General features: G+C 34.1%; 1 protein-coding gene across 1 annotated transcript in view; it reads right to left on the bottom strand.

The window, feature by feature from the left end:
• Window positions 1-472, bottom strand: part of LOC127086363 (uncharacterized) — a 32,332-nt gene extending 31,860 nt beyond the window's left edge. The window contains exon 1 of the mRNA XM_051027113.1: window positions 333-472. The gene's annotated coding sequence lies outside the window, so the exon portion shown is untranslated. The remainder of the gene's footprint in view (window positions 1-332) is intronic.
• Between the last annotated feature and the right edge of the window lie 18,499 nt (window positions 473-18,971).

Raw genomic sequence — 18,971 nt, 5'->3', positions numbered from 1 at the left:
ATTAAACACCAGCCGTGCATTTTTTGGTGAAGCGGGAAAAGTGAATTTCATTTGCAGTACATTGGAAATTTCATTTCAATTTCAATTTCTAACCAACTTTTTAATATTTGTAACCAACTAGGAATTACAATAGCATTTCAACTGAATTTCATTTGGAGTTTCTAACCGAAATTGAATCCTGTATAATCATTCGACACTTCAGAAATCAGAGGATGCAGAGAAGCCAAAACTTTCATAAAAGAAATTCAGAACAGAGAGAAGAAGCATCTCACAACCAACAATTCACGCATCACAAGAGCATAATTTTTAGAAGAAACATATAGGATTCGCACCTGTTCTTGCAAGCCGCGTCGAAACCGGTAAACTCTACTCCTCCCTGCTTTTCGTTTAGGCTCAATTCCATGACACCGTCGCGATTTGATATCGTTGATTTCGATTTTTGTTGGACGCAATGTGAATTCGTGGATTGAAGTTCGAATTTTCGATAATGATAAATGAACATGATGAATAATGCGAACCATTGCGGATTGAGGAACGTTGTGAATCCATGAAGGATCGTTGAACCGCGATGATGGTGGAAGTGAGGACGAGAGATGAAGGCTTTGCTGATTTGAATCGTTTAGGAGAAGCGATTCAGATGCTACCCCGTGATCGGATGCGATTGGTGACGGCGAAGAGATGCCGGAATCCAAGATTTGAAAACGAGATGCAAGAGCTTTTTGGCATACACGTTTCTTTCCCTTGTTTCCGCTGCATCTCACACAAAGAAGGTGGATGGAATCGTTTTCAAGCTTTGGCCGTTTGGGCCTAAGGCCCAAACGAGCTTGCTCTTCTGATCCCCTTTCATCTAGGTCTGCACCCCCTCTGTTCATCATTTTGGCTCATTTTCAACCTTTTTTTTGGCATGTATTTTTTGCATTTTTTATGAATGTTTGGTTAATTAAAAATTGAGGAATAGATATTAAAATTAGATTTATTAGATTGTATGATTAGGACTTGATTAATGTTACGAATAGGAGTTAATTCAAGTTTTTTTTATTAATAATCTCTTAGATCAATTAGGTTAATCTTGATTTATTATTAGAAAATTTTAATTTTTATCAAGTACGCGGACTAATTATTTTTGGCATGATTAAATATACTTAGGCTTGATTAGTTCTAATTAAATATTGATTATTAGAGACTATTTTCCTAACTAGTTCAAGTTGTACATAATGACCATTTTGCCCTTAGGGCTTAAAAATCTTGATTTTAATGAATGATCATTTAACTTAGGACTTCAATTGGATTTGTTTGATTCTATTTAGTTTATTAATTCAATAGGTTTATTTTATACCTAGTTTCAACTATTATTTCAATCCCACTGATTAGTGTTGACCAAATGTCGCTTTGGTCAACCAAATCCTTTGTATTGTGCTGTAATTCCCCAAGCCTATCCAAGTGATCAAAAGACCATTGATCACTTGATAAGGCAAGTTAATTATGCTCAAGCTATATTGGATCTGCTGAATCTCAGGAGTTCAAAACCTCAAGGTTCAAATACAAGATCAAGACTTCAAGCCAACATCAATCAAGCATAGCTAGCAAAGTGGGCTACTTCTCAAAGCACAACAAAGGTATCAACACTTGACAAGCGTTATTCAAATTGTAAGCCTTAAGCCTTAAGTAATGAGGAATGATGATACGGAGTCTCTCCTACCCTTGTCTAGAATAACTTTGCGTACGAGGTGTAGGCCCTAGCTATTCAAAGCATTCGCCCTTATTCATAGACTATAGCACAATTCATATCAAACCATTGTCAAGTCTTCTCAATACAACAAACAACATGGAATAATCAAGATCAATAATCAGAAGCCTCTAATAACACTTTCAACCATGATGAGGGTTACACGGTATGAGCCTTAAGTAATGAGGAATGATGAGACGGAGTTTATCCTACCCTTTTCTAGAGTGACTTTGCATACAGGGCGTATGCCCTAGCTATTCAAAGCATTTGTCCTTGTTCATAGACTTTAGTGCAATCTAAATCATGTAATTGACATGTCTTTTTCAAGCAAGCATCAATCATTCAACACTTCAATAATGGAGCATATTTTGCTATTAGCACCTCGTGGTTATACACCCTCTTTCGATCATTCATTCATTCTTGCCTATAAGTTGGTGGACCTTGGCAACCTTTTCCTACCTATAAGATGATAAACCTTGGAATTTAATTTGCCTTGTAGGGTTATGGACCCAGACAGTTCATTCATTCTTGACTATAAGGTGGTAGACCTTGGCAACCTTTCCTTGCCTATGAGGTGATAGACCCTGGCATCCCTTTTTCCTTGTAGGGTTATGAACCCAGGCAATTCATTCATTCTTTGCCTTGAAAGGTGGTAAACCTTGGCACGTTATTTTCCTTGAAAGGTGGTAAACCTTGGCAACTCATTTCTTTGCCTTGAAAGGTGGTAAACCTTGGAACTTGTTCTTTGCATTGACAGGTGGTAAACCTTGGCAGTTCAATTATTTGCCTTGAGAGGTGGTAAACCTTGGCACTTGTTCTTCGCCTTGTGAGGTGGTACACCTTAGAAATTCATTTCTTTTCCCTAAGAGTTATGGACTCTGGCATTTGCTTCACTTTGCCCTATAAGGTTATAAACCTTGGCAATTCAATTCAATTCCTTGCTCTGCAAGGTGGTGGACCTTGGCAATTTAATTCAACTTTTCGCCTAGAGAGGTGGTAAACCTTGGCAGTTCAATTCCTTGCCTTCAGAATTATAAACTCTGGTAGTGATACCTTGCCTAGAAGGTTGTGAACCTTGGCACTCCTTTTTCAGCCTTGAAGGGTTGTGTACCCTGGCAAATCAATCTATCTTCCTTTATATCAGCCTTAGTGAGCTGAACTACGATTGCTCTGATTTTCTCATTGCACAATGAGAATATGTAGGCACGAGGGTTCGAATCCTCCACGAGCATACTTATTTATTCCTCCTTCTGTCTTAGGGAACCACTCATATCTTTCACGATCCATTATCTACCTTCAATCATTAAACCGTTCACCCTAGTGACACATTGTTTCTTTGAAACCGAAATACAATTTTCTTTGGAATTCCATATATACCCTTTTAGGACGATATAGTGGCAGTCCACATTTGTACCTAGAGTTGTTTGGCTCGTACCCAAACATTTTATTCCTTCTTTTTTAGACAATAAGCATGATTCCATCTTTGGTACAAATTCCATTTCTCCTATGCATTCCAATGTATACCGTGACCTTTGGTTTCAAACTATACCTTTTCAGTCACTTGTTACCAAAACCCTAATTTTTTGACTTTGGTCATTCCTCCATCCATCTCCATGATGCACTCATACACTACCTTCATTCACTTCACGTGATATATACCTATTCTTTATTCAAATACATTATCTCATTGAACTCCATCTTGTGTCACCTTGTGAACCAAGAGTTGTTTGGCTCGTATCCAAACACTTAATTCCCTTTGTTTTCGGGTATACCATATAGTGGCGAATGATCAGACTACCCACAAATTGGTCAACACCCGTTTTACTCTTGGGTTCATATTTCACCCCTTTTTGGAGTTCAAATAACATTATCCTTTGGTTCAGACCATACCTTTATCACAAATTCTTTTCACCTCCCGTCATTAGTTCTATGAACTATGGAGCTCTGAATTCCTTATTGCACTATGAGGGTATGTAGGCATGAGGACCCTAATCCTTACTGAGCACTTTATTTACTCTTTTCTTTTCCTTTATCCTTTTGCGAGTAATCTTTAGATATCACCCCATTCGAGGAAGAACAATCAAAACGGTTCCCATGGAGTACTATGGATGCAAGGGGTGTTAATACCTTCCCCTTGCATAACTGACTTCCTTACCCATCATATCTCTTCCCCCCGGGTTTTATCGATGTTTTCCCTTTCCTTCAGGAATAAATAAAGTTCGATGGCGACAATGTTGTATGTTCGAGCGTGCGATGCATTTAGGTATATTTCCGCTAGCTTCACATAATACAACAAGGAATATTGAAAGATCTAACAAATCAGGCTTTGTGACGAGGCTGATAACCAGACTTTCTCACACTTAAGCAAAATTAACTCTGGATGAAATACTTTTGTACCCAAGTTTTTGCATTCTGGGGAGTTACTACATCCATCATAACTAAGCTTTTGTATTATGGGAAAATAGTAATCAGGCTTCTGCCTTATGGGAAGTTACTTATTTCATGCTAATTGAGATTTTTATGTGTTAATATTATTTTAAGTCTTAAATTTAAGGGGAGCTTGCAAACCTAACTCTAATATTCTAAGCTGAAAAATAATTTTTAACAGTATAAAATTTAGGGGGAGCTTATAAACCTCACTCTGGTGTTTTTAAGTGATAAACCAAGTATAAATTATTCATCAAAATACATGGTTTTGTCATCATAAAAAAGGAGGAGATTTTAAGAACAAGATTTAGTTCTGCATCTGGCCTTTAGTTTTGATGATAACAATGCATTGTTTCTTAGAGAATAACTTTGTACATGAATGATTTTTATCTAGTGTGTAGCTTTTTTAACAGGTTCTGACTCTGAAGCTTTGATGTGTGATGTCATCAGATTCTGGAATCAACACACTCTGATTCTAAAGAGATACAAGTGCTTTACAAGATGCTGTCAAGTTTTAGAAAGCTCTTAGACAATTGTTCTGATGAATGTTTGTGCTAAAGCTTCTGACTATGAATCTGATTGAAGAGCCTCTGAAGGATTGTCAGCCTTCAAGATTCTAAGCTCATGTTCTGAAGATTCTGAAGAACAAGATCTGAAGACTCTGAAGACTAGGTTCTGAGGAACTGTGTCAAGATTCTCTTAACTAGTATCTTGACCCTTCTAAGCATACTTCAACATCATTTCATCAAAAGCCTCTGAAAATTAGAAGATAAGATCAAAAGGTTTTACGTCAGAAAAATAGTACACAATACAAGATCACCCTTCCCTCCACTACGCTGATTTTGTGGGCTAAGGACAATACTATTGTACCATTTTGTCTCCTATATGCAAGACGTATACAAAGAGACAATTACAATTTTATATTCCAATCCTACCCTCCAACGAATCTTTTTACTACCTATTTAAAGAAGACTTGGAAGATTGGAAGAAGTTGCTCATGTTAATGCTCATTCCACTAACACTCACACTATTGCTCATACACACACTTTTGCTAAAGTATATACTTTTTGTGTATAGTCTTTGTAAACACATATAGAGTTGTTGGTCGTTATTGTGTGAAGAAATTCATTGTATTTAACTCGTGTTAATATGCTTTCTTAAAAGCAATACTTGTAAACACATACTTGTAATATCAAAGTTGTTTGAGTGGTTTCCTTGAATGACTGGGATTTAGTTAGATAAACTCAAGAAGACAAAGACGTTTTGTCTTTGTGGTGTCTGTAATCAGTTTCATCTATAGTGGATTAAGTCCTTATTGAGAAGGAAAAATCACCTTGGTAGGGTGGACTGGAGGTAGCTTCGTTAACATCGAACTAGTATAAAAATAACCTTTTCAATTTTATTATTCGTGTTATTGTTTGATTAAGTTGGTTTTGAAAAAGCTTTCATTTTTAGAAACCCAATTTAAACCCCTCTTTCTTGTGTTTCTTGCCACCTTCAGGTGCTACCTTCCGTGGGAAGAAATAAAATATTAGATCCTATTTTTTACTCCTTACTATGGACTGCTTATGTCCTTCTCTATAAGGTAACGTGTTCCTTTTACATGAGTTTCATACCCTAATATTTAACACTAAGATCCCACACATCATTTGCATCCTTGCTACATAAACAAGATCACCTATTGGTTTTCTCCCTTTCATCTTTGAGTTTTCCCTATGTAGGGATCATCAAACACTTCTTTGATAGTGTTTTACTCTTATGTTTATATGTTCATTACTCATCTAACCACTAATCAAAATAGCAAAAATATGTCTTGTTTCTTTTAAGTTTATTGTGCAAGGTAGGGTTTCTCATCAAGAGCATCAAGCATGTTTTCTCAGCTAGGGTTTATTTTGACTCCTTAGCAAAATATGCTCAACCATTTATTCTCAAGGGGCTATCTTCCAATGCATTATCTCTAAGGTTCTAAAGCACCTTTCAATCTAATTTTGATCAACGGTATCTCAAAGCTTTGTTGCTAACTTCTCAAAGAAAGTCAAAGGTTCATGTGTTTATTTCCATGCCTTCTTCAACAAGTTACCTCAAGCTTTGAGCATTCTAATCAAGAGACATTCAAATACACCTTATTTTAAGTTCAATGATCATCCATGTACCTTGAAATACAATAAAAGTCCAAGTGCACAAGCTTGTTTCAAGTGGTTTGACCCAAAAAGTCAACATTTGAAGTCAAAGTTCCAAGGATCACAACTCCTTCAATTCTCAACATTTTTGAAATCTTCTTTTTGAATTTAACTTTTCTTATTATTCTCTATAACTTCTCTTTACATGATAAGAGACAATTATACTTGGAGGATTGTCAAAGGTTTGGAGACATTATAGGTCATTTATGGACTTAGTGAAATTTGACCTATTTTCAAGTGACTTTTCCTCAAATTTCAAGGTTCACAACTTCTTCAACTTTCAACATTTGAGGATGATTCATTTTGCACAATATCATTTGTGATTCCCTCTACAAGTTTTCTTCAAGGATCAAAGTCAAATTATGCTTGAAAGGCTATGGATTCATTGAAACATTACAGGTCATTTTCAGGCATTTAAGACTTAGATTTTTCTAAGTTACATGACCAGTTTTTTATCCCAACTTCAACATGTCATAACTTTGTTCTCAAGCATCCAAATGCAACCTTTCTTGGCACATTTTAATCTTTGTTATGATGTCAACACATTGCAAAAAGAATGGGACCAAAAATCCTCTTGAGCAAGATGCCCCATTGAGTTGAACATGGTGACTTGGAACTGAAGAAATCATCATTGCCCGAAATTTGAACTTCACTAATCTCAATTCCAAGTCAAATTAGCACACATTTTGGACCTAAACATGTTTAACCAAGTTTCCAGAAGTTAATTGGTCCTTAAAACACATCATTTGGCTGAATTTTGATGAGTTGCAAGTCACACTTTTCTCACTTCATGATCAAATTCGTTTTGCACGAACTAAGCTTGATTCCATAAGTATTTGGATCCAAACACATTCCCTATAAATATAGGAAGCTACTGCATTCATTTCCAAGCTTTTGAGAGCCAAGAAACCCTTGCTGCAATCTGAAAATTTCCAGAAAAATCCAACTATCGTGTTTTGAATTCCAGCTTATTTCAATCCAATTTCTTGATTCTATAAGCATCTTCGGCCTCCTCTGGAGCTTTTGCAACAATTCCCAAGCTCTGAGACCTTCTGAAGTGCTCCAACCAGATCGAGTTTCATCAATTTCTGATCATCATTTGGACAAGATAGTTCTGAGCACCATTTGAACTCAAACAAGTTACCACAATGCAGTCTTTCACTCTCTGATGCCTTCCCCTAACTTATCTGGTGTTGACTGATCGTGTTCATCATTTAATTTTATTTTTCATGGCTTGCTTGTGTCTGAAATTTCCTATGCTCAGTTTAGATAAATAAATTTGAAGCATGGGGTTGAATTTGTGATGAGGAGGCGATCACATTGGTGGTAGCCTCATGTTCTGAATTCACCAAACTACTAAACTCTAGTGAGGGACCATCGTAGAAAACGACCGGAGTTTATCTCATGTCATCTGAGTTTGAATGACACGTTAGATAATTGGAATGTTTTGATTGATCCAATTTGAATCAGATCCCGTGTTTTATTTCATCTAAATTCCATCGTGCGCCCTAGCCTTATGAGTGTTGGATTTGCCACGTCAATTAATAATCCAACCTCCGTGTTTTTTCTGATTTTATTTCTTTTTCTATTTTTATTTTTAATTTCATTTTCTTTTAAAATTCATTTTACATCCAAAAATTCCCAAAAAATAATTTCTAAAATTCTCTTTTATTTTTCTCCATCTGGTTTTTATTTTTTCACATTTTATTTTATTGATTTTTTATTTTTTATGGAGTTTCTCTTTTCTCCTTTATTTTAATTGGTTTAAAAATATTTTTCTGCATTTTTAAATTCTGAAAAAAAATTATTATATGCTTGTGGCATACTTGTTGATTTTATCCAAGCTGGAGGAGCCCTTCTCATAAATGATATAGATGTTCATATTTTCATACTTGTGGGTGAATAGTTGAGTGTTCTCCAAAAGATGATAAAACCATCTTTCATTTTAATCACTAACACTTACTAACATATTATTGTTTTAACTTTACTTTAATACCATTTATCTCATGTCATTTACTTTATACTTTTATTTTAGCATCTCATATCATATTTTCTCTTTGTCCACTTGGACCTTTATTTATGTTTATGCTCTTTTTCCTTTGTCCATTTGGACTTCTTTTTATTTTAAGACATTAATAAAGGAAAAAACTCTAAAAATTTGGTTCTCCTGATTCATAGACTTATGGTTACTACCCTTAGCATTGTTGTGGAGTTATGGACTTAAGACTAAGATCTTGACCCTTGATTTGAAAGTTTGTGACTTGAGACCTGGGTATTCATCTGATACCTCTGACTTTGGACTTCTCTGTAAAGACTTGGTTTGGTTACTTTGATTTCATCCGATGCATGATTATTCTTTGCTTATTTGGGCTTGCTTGAGGCTTAATCCAAATGAGGGAATTCTTGCTTGACTTATGTCATAAAATTTTCTATCTCTTGGTTAGATCTTTCCTCCTTAGCCTTTATTTCATTATTTAGGATAGTCTCTTCTTCTTCTCTCCTTCTTTAATTTTCAAAATCTTCTCTCTTTTTTCAAAATCTTCTTGTTTTTAAGTTTGAATCATTTTTCTCAATAAACCTTGACTTTTGTCAAGTGATTTTCAAAACCTTTTTCTTAATAAATGCTAATACATCTTAAGCATATTCAAACGAATTTCAAAAGACTTAAAAATGCATAACACATTCAAATCATTTTGTGCCCTTTGTGCACTTTTCCTTTTAAAACTTTTTCTTCAAAGTTTAGACATGAGTCATTTCCATAGTTGAGATATAATTCTCTTATCCCCATAGTATTGATGATAATTCTTTTCTATACGTGAGATCTAGTGGCATACTTGTTGATCCTTATTCAAGTTGGAGTCCTTCTCATGATAATGCGAAGTTCTCATACTTGTGGGTGACTAGTTGAGTATTCTCCTTAAAATGACAAAATATATTTTCATAAAAAATGAATCAAAATAAATATCTTTGTTATTTTTACCACGAACTACGAGGTTTTGACTCTCCATTGCATTTTGTTGGTGCGTAGGCATGAGACTCCAAAAGTCGTGGCAAACACAAAAATTGAAAAGAATATTTCTTTCCCCATCTCTCCAATCTTTTGTAAACAACACCTTTTTCAAACTAAAATGTACATATTTTCAAAGAGGTTCCCATGTAGTACCATGGATGTGTTAGGGTGCTAACACCTTCCCTTTGCATAACCAACCCCCGGACCCTTATCTCTTTTTATTAGTTTTATTTTAAAACTTCTTTGGGTTTTTTTCGTAGTTTTTCCATTTTCCTTTGGAAATAATAAAATCGTGGTGGCGACTCTTGCTTTATGAGTTAAGTTAATCAATACAAAAAATTTACCGCTACAATGAGATCTATGTGTTTTGATTAAATTTTTTTTACCTTTTTGATTATGACAAAAGTGGAGAAGTATACTCTTATGGGAGTAGAATATACTCTCTGTTTAACTGAGGAGGGGGGGGGGTTAATTACTCCATATATATATATATATATATGTGTGTGTGTGTGTGTGTGTGTGTGTGTGCGCGCGCGCGCGTGTATGTGCGTGTGCTGGTGCGTGCCTGTGTGTGTGTGTGTCTTTTTTTATCACCTCTTTCAGATATGCGTTGTCATCATAAAAAGGAGAGAATTCTGGATTTATGTACTTATAGGTATAAAGTTGATGACACTACAAACGATTGTCTCTGAAGTTTTGATGAAAATAACATAAATAATTGTGATGATTGAAGTCAGTGGCAAATAGCTCTCAACACTCTGATAATGGTGAACTAACTAGTAAATCAAAATCAAAACCTCACCTGAGAGGAGACTCAAGATTAAAGAACTTATACGATCAGAGCATCCAACAAAGAATCTTAAAGCCTCAGATAAAGTGTTAAAGCTCGTCAGGTCGTGTCTGTCTGTCTGAGTGATATGAGTTTTCTAAAGTAAAGAAGTAAATTTAAAGTACTAAGGCAAATTACACACACACACACACACACACCTTAAATTATCTTTTTCAAACGTTTTTATCTTAAAAAATATTTTCTAGGCAAAGTCAGGTGATTAAACAACTATTGAATCTCAATCCAAAGCTTTGTTTAACAAACCAATCAATTGGATACTCAAGTCAATTGATTAGAAAAACTTTTTTTATCCAACCAATCTATTAGAGAATTAAACCAATGATAGGAAAGAGCTTAAACAATTAACCAAATGATTAGGATAACACCTTAATGACTTGTAACGACTTTGTATCAATTATTTCCATGTTGAGTAAGGTAATCGATTAAATATAACTTAGCCAATATGCCAATCGATTAGTTCAACAATTCTGCCCATGGATCAATTTCTTTTTTCGTTTTTACAAGACCTATATAAAGGATGCTCGCATCCTCTTCATTTTATACCACTTTACAAAGCTTTACATTTTCATTGGAAATTATCTCTGTATTTTCTCTACTTCACTCTCTAGAAACATTTCTTTTTCACTTAAAGTTTTCATAGTGCTTTTAGTGAAACTTTGCTTGTAAGGAAGAGTTTGTAAGTGGTCGTATTATTTGTTTAATTCTTAAGAGTATGATACTCTTGAGAAGATTGAGTTTGGTTTGTGAGATAAACCAGACATAAAATCTCTATTTTAGATTTTGAGCTATGCAAGAAAAAGTTCTAATTTTTATTATTGAGAAGGTCCATTAGCTTAGCATGCAGTAAAAGCTATATATGGTTGACGATTATCCTGTAAAAACATCAAGATCAAATTGTATAAAGGTTTGTAGGCATAACCTTCAAACACTCAAAGTTTATAGTCAAACTCTCAAGAAGATCTATTGGGGACAAAACAAGGCCAACATTTGACCAAACCTATATAACTCTCTGGTGAAATCTCTCTAACCCAATCCTCTTTAATTTTGGCTATTTTTACTGTTTTATTTCTGATGTTATTTACTCTTAAGAATCTACTAGTACAATTTAAATTTTAATCGAGAAAAATATAAAAGTAATCGCGAATTTTAAATACTACAATCCACCCCATCCCTCTTGTGATTGAAGTCACTTTTTCAATAGAAGTACATTATAAAATAGATAAGAAGTCCTTGTTACACTAAAAAGAAAACTTAAACAAAAATAGAAAGAAAATGGAAGAACAAGAAAACATAAAAAGACGAAATTGCACCTTTGCACCATGTAACTTGGTTCTTCTACGTCTGAAAGCGTATAGACAAACCGTAATGCAAAGACGAGTCTCTCAAAAGTTATTTGAGCTACTTTGGCCATTTAAAAGTTCTTTATTGCATCAGAACTAAAACATATGAGCTAGAGTTCCCACCTTCTTCTAAAATTCACCCAGTTATTCACATGTCTTAGATAAGAAATTATCATTAAGCAAACCCTCTATCTGATTTTTATCCCTTTCTTATGAATATGGAATAAGAAAATAATTTAAAAGAAAGAGTTTGAGAGAAGAAATTGAGAGTATGTTTCAAATCCCGACTAATGAAATTCGTGTACATGGAAAAAATACCTCTCAAACTGATCTGAACACTCAAATGTGCTTAAGTACTATATAAAAGTACACACATAAATCTACACCACTATATGAATCTTTAAAATTAAGTGACAAATCTTTGCCATTGGATTTATAACTGAAGGATCATACTCATTCATACGATGCTAAGCATCTCCCTATGACCGCATCCCAATTTCATGATAATCAACAACTACTTTATGGAGGATCAGGATTCTCCAGATGTCCTCATTCCATCACCTTCATGTCGGACGTGTTTCCAACTGCTCCTGATGCATTTCCAGTTACTTCTGACCCTTACATGTGCGCCATTTATCCCTATAAAAAACCTTCACCATCTGATCCAATACCAAATCCTCTCACTAGAAAAAACCTTCACCTACCTACCCATTACCTTTGTCTTTCTTGCCAACCCTTTCACTTTTTTATAACCCCAAAGATTCCCATTGCACCCATTAATTCACAAAAACCGACATATTTTCGCCGACCTTTTCAATTCCCTCCCTATAGGTTAACCTTCTTAAGCAAATCTCAACCCTTAACCTCCATCTCCCTTGTATACCTACCCAATGTGTGCTACACCTATCAAAACAAACCACATATGCCACATGTCACAAATATCACATCAATATCGATTCCCATTCCTTTTTCTCTTATGGATCTTTCTATTAGGCTTTTTTAGTGGTCAACAAACTACTAACCATGTGGACTTAAAATTTCCCATAAACTTGAGGACAAAAATTTTAGGAAATTTCTTAATGCACTCCAAATGCTTCTTATGCACCATGCAAAATTCCGAATATGTCTCCAGTTTCCAAAGATGCATCTCCGGACACACCAAAATGTCAATTAACGTTAAAATATTTCGGAGATGTATCTCCAGAACACTTTAGAGGTTAAGTCACACTAGACTCTTCTCCTTCCTCATTTCACATTACTCAAACTCAACTCGACTTCAACCTCTCTAAATTTATTCTCTACACAAAGTCAAATTTCATTCAACAAGGCTCAATGGAACTCAAGGGAACATCGATCTTCATATGTAACATCATCCATCTTCATTAAAAACATCAATTTCTTATAAGTTTTTCGAGTTTTAGATAAATATTTGAGTTTTGGTGTAAATGAGTAGAAATCAGTAATTAGGGTTAAAAATGAGTAGAAATCACATTTAAGATAGTTTATCCATAGTGTATTAGTTGTTTGTTGGCTGAAATTGATGATAAAAACAATTTTTTGAGCCTACATGTGGTACATTATGCCATTCACGTGACTTCTGAGTTGCAAAAAATTCCGGAGATGCATCTCCAAAATTTTTTAGCGGTTTAGTTTCCCGATAATTGGAGATGCATCTACGAAATTTTTTAGCGGTTTAGTTTCTCAGTAATCGGAGATGCGTCTCCAAAAATTACTTAGTCTTTTTTTAAAAATTTTATTACTTGTGTTGTTTGCATGCACTAATGGTATGCCTTACTTTAACTTACATTCATAATGGTTGATAGACATGATAGATTAAGGCATGAGAGGGTTTCTCAACACACATCTGTTCGGCGGGAGAAGAGTCAGCAGGTTTCAAAGGCTCTTGGTCCCTTTGGTCAGGAAGAGCCGTCTACTTATGGGGATCGTGCTTCTCCTCATGCCACTCCATCTTCTTTTTCCCGTAGGAGACATGATTCACCATTTGAAGCATCACTCCCCTCATCCTCCCGTATGCGTCAGGTTTCACCAATGCCACCTCCTACCGATGATGTTGCTAATTCAGTCTCACCTCCTAATGATGATGATGATGATGATGATGGTGTTGATCCAGTGCCAACTCTGGAGGGTGAGGGGGTTGCTGCGGATGCTGAGCCAAAGGCTTTTGGAGGTAGTCCAGTTGATTTGTCCTTACTTCCTCTATATCCAGGCCATACTTCCAGACATACCTGGGACGGAGAGGTAGCATTAGTTGGACTCTATATTTAGTTTTACGTTAATTTTAATTTCTGACATTGATTATTTTGATAAATTTCAGGAGCGTGATCTGCAGAAGTTTCTTAACCACGGGAGAAAGATTGTTGCATTGTCTCAGCCGAATGAGGAATGGTTTTTGTATGTTTTGTCCTTATCTGGCCTAAAGGACTTGTGCATGATCGATTATACTACGGTTAACCACATGATGCTTAGTGCATTCGTGGAGAGATGGAACTCAGAGACCTTGTTGTTTCATCTCTCGCATGGTCATATGTCTACCACACTCGACAATGTCTCATGTTTGCTACATCTTCCGATCACGGGGAGATTCCAAGATCATGAGAGGATGACCAAAGATGAGGCACTCAAGGTGATGGTAGAGTATCTGAGGCCTGATCCAGGGGAGGCGATGAATGAGTTGGATAAGACCATGGGTGCTCATGCTAGATTTGTATACCTGAAGAAGGTATATGAGGATGTGCTCCTGAGTACACATCAGGCTAATGGTGATGATGAGCAGGTGGTGCTCCATAAATCGTATGTATTTCAGGGTTGGATCCTCCAGCACTTCTCGCGCATCTCTGGTTGGGTGAGTGTACCTAATTACACTAAGGATATGCCACGTGTTACTGCTTTTATCCTGCTTAGAGGTAATCGAGTGACCGAGCCTTACATAGTTTATCTTGATCATTTGGTTGCTGAGGACATGCACTCCAATAGTTATGTTAATCATCATGAGGCGCGACCATTTGATGAGATAGTGTTATACCCTGGATGGTTGTCCTACGAATCACGTTTCATTGCTCATCATCTTCCTGAGTGCGTCATGCAGCAATTCGGCTACACTCAGATTATTCCTAAACACCCTATTGTCTCTGCTCCTCCTTCCTTAACACATATACAAATAGAATACATGGTTGATGATTATGAGAGTCGTCTGGTACCAGAGGAGGTACGGACTGCCATAGCTGAGAGCAACTGGAGCTACGTAGAAGGGTACATCATATGGTTCTTCAGGGTGTCACATTCGTACATGGAGCAGGCTTCTCCAGGAGATCCACTAAGACCATCTCATCAGAAGATACTAGAGGAGGAACAGACACAACTAGCTCATGTTGATGATGTCTTGCCTAAATTTTGTCGCATAGTGGAGATTGCGCATGCATGCGTTGACAGAGGTATCTTCCCTGATAGGTCTGTTGTAAGGCAGGTCTTATATGCCATCATGACGGAGGCATGGCGGGCATTGATGTACCAGAGACAACGCGGGGGGACGGGTGGAATTGATGGACGAGGAGGCAGAGCTGGCAGATGAGGCAAAATAGTTAGAGAAGAGATAGTCAGACATACACAGTAGTGCCTTAGTAAATAGTAGTAGTATTATGGTTTGTATTTTATTTTGACAATCTTGCTACTTTATTGGTCTCGATTTTATGATATTTTGACATTTATTGGTATTTTATTTATGTATGACATTTTTTGACCATCTAGAATTATATACGTAGATTTTTGTTTTTCGATCGTATTGTATGATTTAAATCTTCATTTGAATACATATAAATAAAATATAACATGAAATACTAAGTTCTGAGACGTTACGGAGATGTATCTCCGGAATATGCACATAAATGCATCTTTGATATAATTCAAATGTAGATGACTTCTGAATAAAATATATTGAATATTTTAAATTATTTCGAGATGTATCTCAAAAATATTTCATAATTTATTTAAAAATTAATATATTTGAAGATATATTTCCAAAAACTAAATCCATTTAAATAATTTCGTATAGTAATTAAGAAATATTAACACTCCAAATAATCGATTTTTATTAGACAGGAAAATGTTGTTGATAGCCTCCCCGATAGACTAAAAAAAATTGTGGTCGGAAGATTTTGTCTCTAAATAATTTCATCTTTTATTATTACTTTTGTTTTTTTTCTCTAAGTGGGCCTGACCAATAGTTTTTAAAATCCTTGCCACATCAATGATATGAATGTTTTGAATGTTACTCTATTTCTTTATTTTCTCTGTTGTAGAACCCTCTATCAATTGATTGTCATAATTCTCAATGCCAAAACGCTATACTGCATTGATCCTGTTTGGGATAACCCAAATAACTACCCCACTATGGAAGTATTTATAATACTTTCAATTTAATTTTAATATTAATTATATTTTTAAAAATAATTATTCATTTAAGATTAAATTTTATTTTGTAGAACTACTACTATTTATCGTCAAAGGATGATAATGTGATATGAAAGATAGAGACAGATAACATCAAGTGAAAAGAAATTAAAGTATTATTTTAATAATATCGTGGGAATAATAAAAATTTATTTAAAAAGATTAAACATATATCACAATATAATAACTATAAGCTCTTTTTTAGTGCCCCGTCAAACAAATGAAAATGAATATGGTTTCTTTCTCTTAGAAAATTTATGAAATAGGTTACTTTCGTAATAATTAGCTAAAATAAAGGGGAAATGAGTAGGGTATCAATTTTAAGTTGATTCAAATAAAAATTGAAACCCGATTTAAAAAATTGAAAATCGTAAAAAATGTGAATACTATTATATGTGTTTTAATGTCATTTTTTAAAATCGATTGATATGAATCGGATCTCAGATTGATTTTTTAAAACTAAATCAAATCATGTGTATTATTTTTATACTTATTTTATTTATCTATTAATATGATAGATTATGCTAATTTATTATTCGATGGTATTTATTTTTTTAATATTATTTATTAATTTAGTTTAATTTATATATTTTTATTATTTTATTTATTTCAACTATAATCGATCATTGTCATTTTGTAATATTAATTTAGACAAAACTACATAAGTGATTCTTTAAAAAAAAATTATATATATTGGTCATTTGATTTTTTTTTGTAATAATTTGATCATTTAAGTTATCAAACGTGTGCACCGTTACGTTTTTTTAATAAAGTGAAAGTGTTAATTATGCATGAAATTATTTTGAATGGTATGAAAATGTTCAAGTACAATAAAAAATACAGCATTCACACATTTCTCAATGTTCAAAATACGAAGAAAATGATATAGAAATTACATTAAGGGACTAAGTTATTAAAAAAACACAAAAGATCAATTTGTTAAAAAAACAAATAACTTAAACGACCTCTGACTTAATTTGCCTAATTTTTAATATATTATTTGTTAATTTTATATCAAATCTACTACTTATTAGTATTTTTATAATTTTAATAAAAAATATAATTTATAATTTAAGTTCGATTCAAATTAAACCGCGTGAAATTAAATCAGATCGGATTGGATTGATTTAATCAATATTCTAAAATTGAACTGAAACGCGAATAAAAACTTTTTTTACTCGAATAATTTTTTTGTCTCAAAATTGATTCAAAACACACCATAGACACCCTAGAAATGAGATACTCATCACATAATAAATTTCATTAATCTGATCATTGAATTAAAAAAATTTATCGAATAGATCATATGAACAAAAACATATTTGATTTGGAAAATATTCGATCGTGAAGTTGGGTTTAAATAGAAAGAAGGTTTAGGTTTAATTTAAAAAATATTTGATTTTGAATGTTTAATTTGGAAATCATTAATTTATAATGCTTTATTATTCTTATTCTTATTCTTATTATTATTAATTAATTAATTAATTAATTAAATGCTAATTAACTATAAAGACCTAAAAACTTAAAAATGATACGACACCAACTTATTCTTCTCGCATATGTGTCACATCAATATAAAGAACACACCTCATCAAAATTTATATGGTCCAAAAAAAATTGACGATTTGTTCAACCAAAGAGTCAAAAACATGATTTTGAAAATGAAATTAACATTTCATTATGATCAAAATAAAAACACTTTTTTCTCTCAGCTCAGGTTTGCATATTTGAGTGCTATGAATTGCATGGTTGAAAGTGCTAGGTTAGGGTTTATGGCTGAAAAAATGAAATCTAGCAAGATAATTAAGATTTTCATAGCACACCTCTTAAAAAGTCAAAGGTGTATGAAGCTGTGGTTGCAATGGAGAAGAATGAACACGAAATTTATATACCTAAAAAGTCTTATATGGATTCAATGATGGAGAATTGTGATGGAAACGAGTAGAATAATGGTATTATGACCGATATTTTGATTGATGAAAATAATTGAGAATCTCTTAAGGAATGATAAGGAAAAGTGTAGGCTAGTAGAAGAAAGGAAGATGAGTCAGTATGATTGTCTAGCTTTCATACTTTTGGGGAAATAAGAGAAACTGATAGCCAAATCATGGAAATCAGGAGTTATTGTTAACCTTCTTGGTAGGAACATTAGATACAAGGTCTTGGAAACTCTTTTGAAATAGATGTGGGTAAGGAATGTCATTATCAATATTACATATTTGAGTAACAAATATTTTCTTGTGACTTTTTCATATAAAGATGATCAATATCATGCTTTAATGATTACCATTGATTAATATATGATCACTATCTAACTGTTAGAGAATGGAACCCTAATTTTCATTCGGATAGGGCTCAAAATGAGAAGGTGGTGGCTTGGGGGAGATTTCAAGGGTTACCAATTTAATATTATGATGCAAAAGTTCTTAAATACATTAGTAACATAATCGGTGGGACAATGAAGATGGAAAATATCAATCTTCTTTAGGAACGGGGCAAGTATGTAAGATTGTGTGTGGAGGTTGATTTATAAAAAGTGTTACTTGATATGTACATAATTAGATATAGGGTCTATAAGGTGGAATACGAAGGATTACATTTATTATGTCTCAATTGTTGGAAGTTGTGTCATTATATGGAAGGTTGTGGAGAGAAATAAACTCATCCAACTAAAGAGGGGGATGTTGTCCAGTAGGGAGAAAGGTATGCGGATTTCAATGGTATTCAATGTGGTAGTAAGGTGCAAGAGGGTCCTTGGTCGATTTTTAGTAAACAACTACGTCTAAGGAAAAATAAGGAAAATGATATGATGGTGTGATGAATGTTTTGGTAGCTATTATTGCTGGAGTGAAATCAATGGGATCAAGATTTTCTATTTTGGGTAAAGATATCCTAAATCTGGAAGTTGAGAATTTGGAGGAGGAGCAAATAATGAGAGAGAATATCTTACAAAAGATCACATCAAATTGGT

This window comes from Lathyrus oleraceus, chromosome 5 (assembly GCF_024323335.1).
Source record: "Lathyrus oleraceus cultivar Zhongwan6 chromosome 5, CAAS_Psat_ZW6_1.0, whole genome shotgun sequence".
In the NCBI taxonomy this organism is placed as follows: Eukaryota; Viridiplantae; Streptophyta; class Magnoliopsida; order Fabales; family Fabaceae; genus Lathyrus; species Lathyrus oleraceus.
The sequence above is the reverse complement of the archived record's forward strand: the minus strand, read 5'-3'. Positions and strand labels throughout refer to the sequence as shown.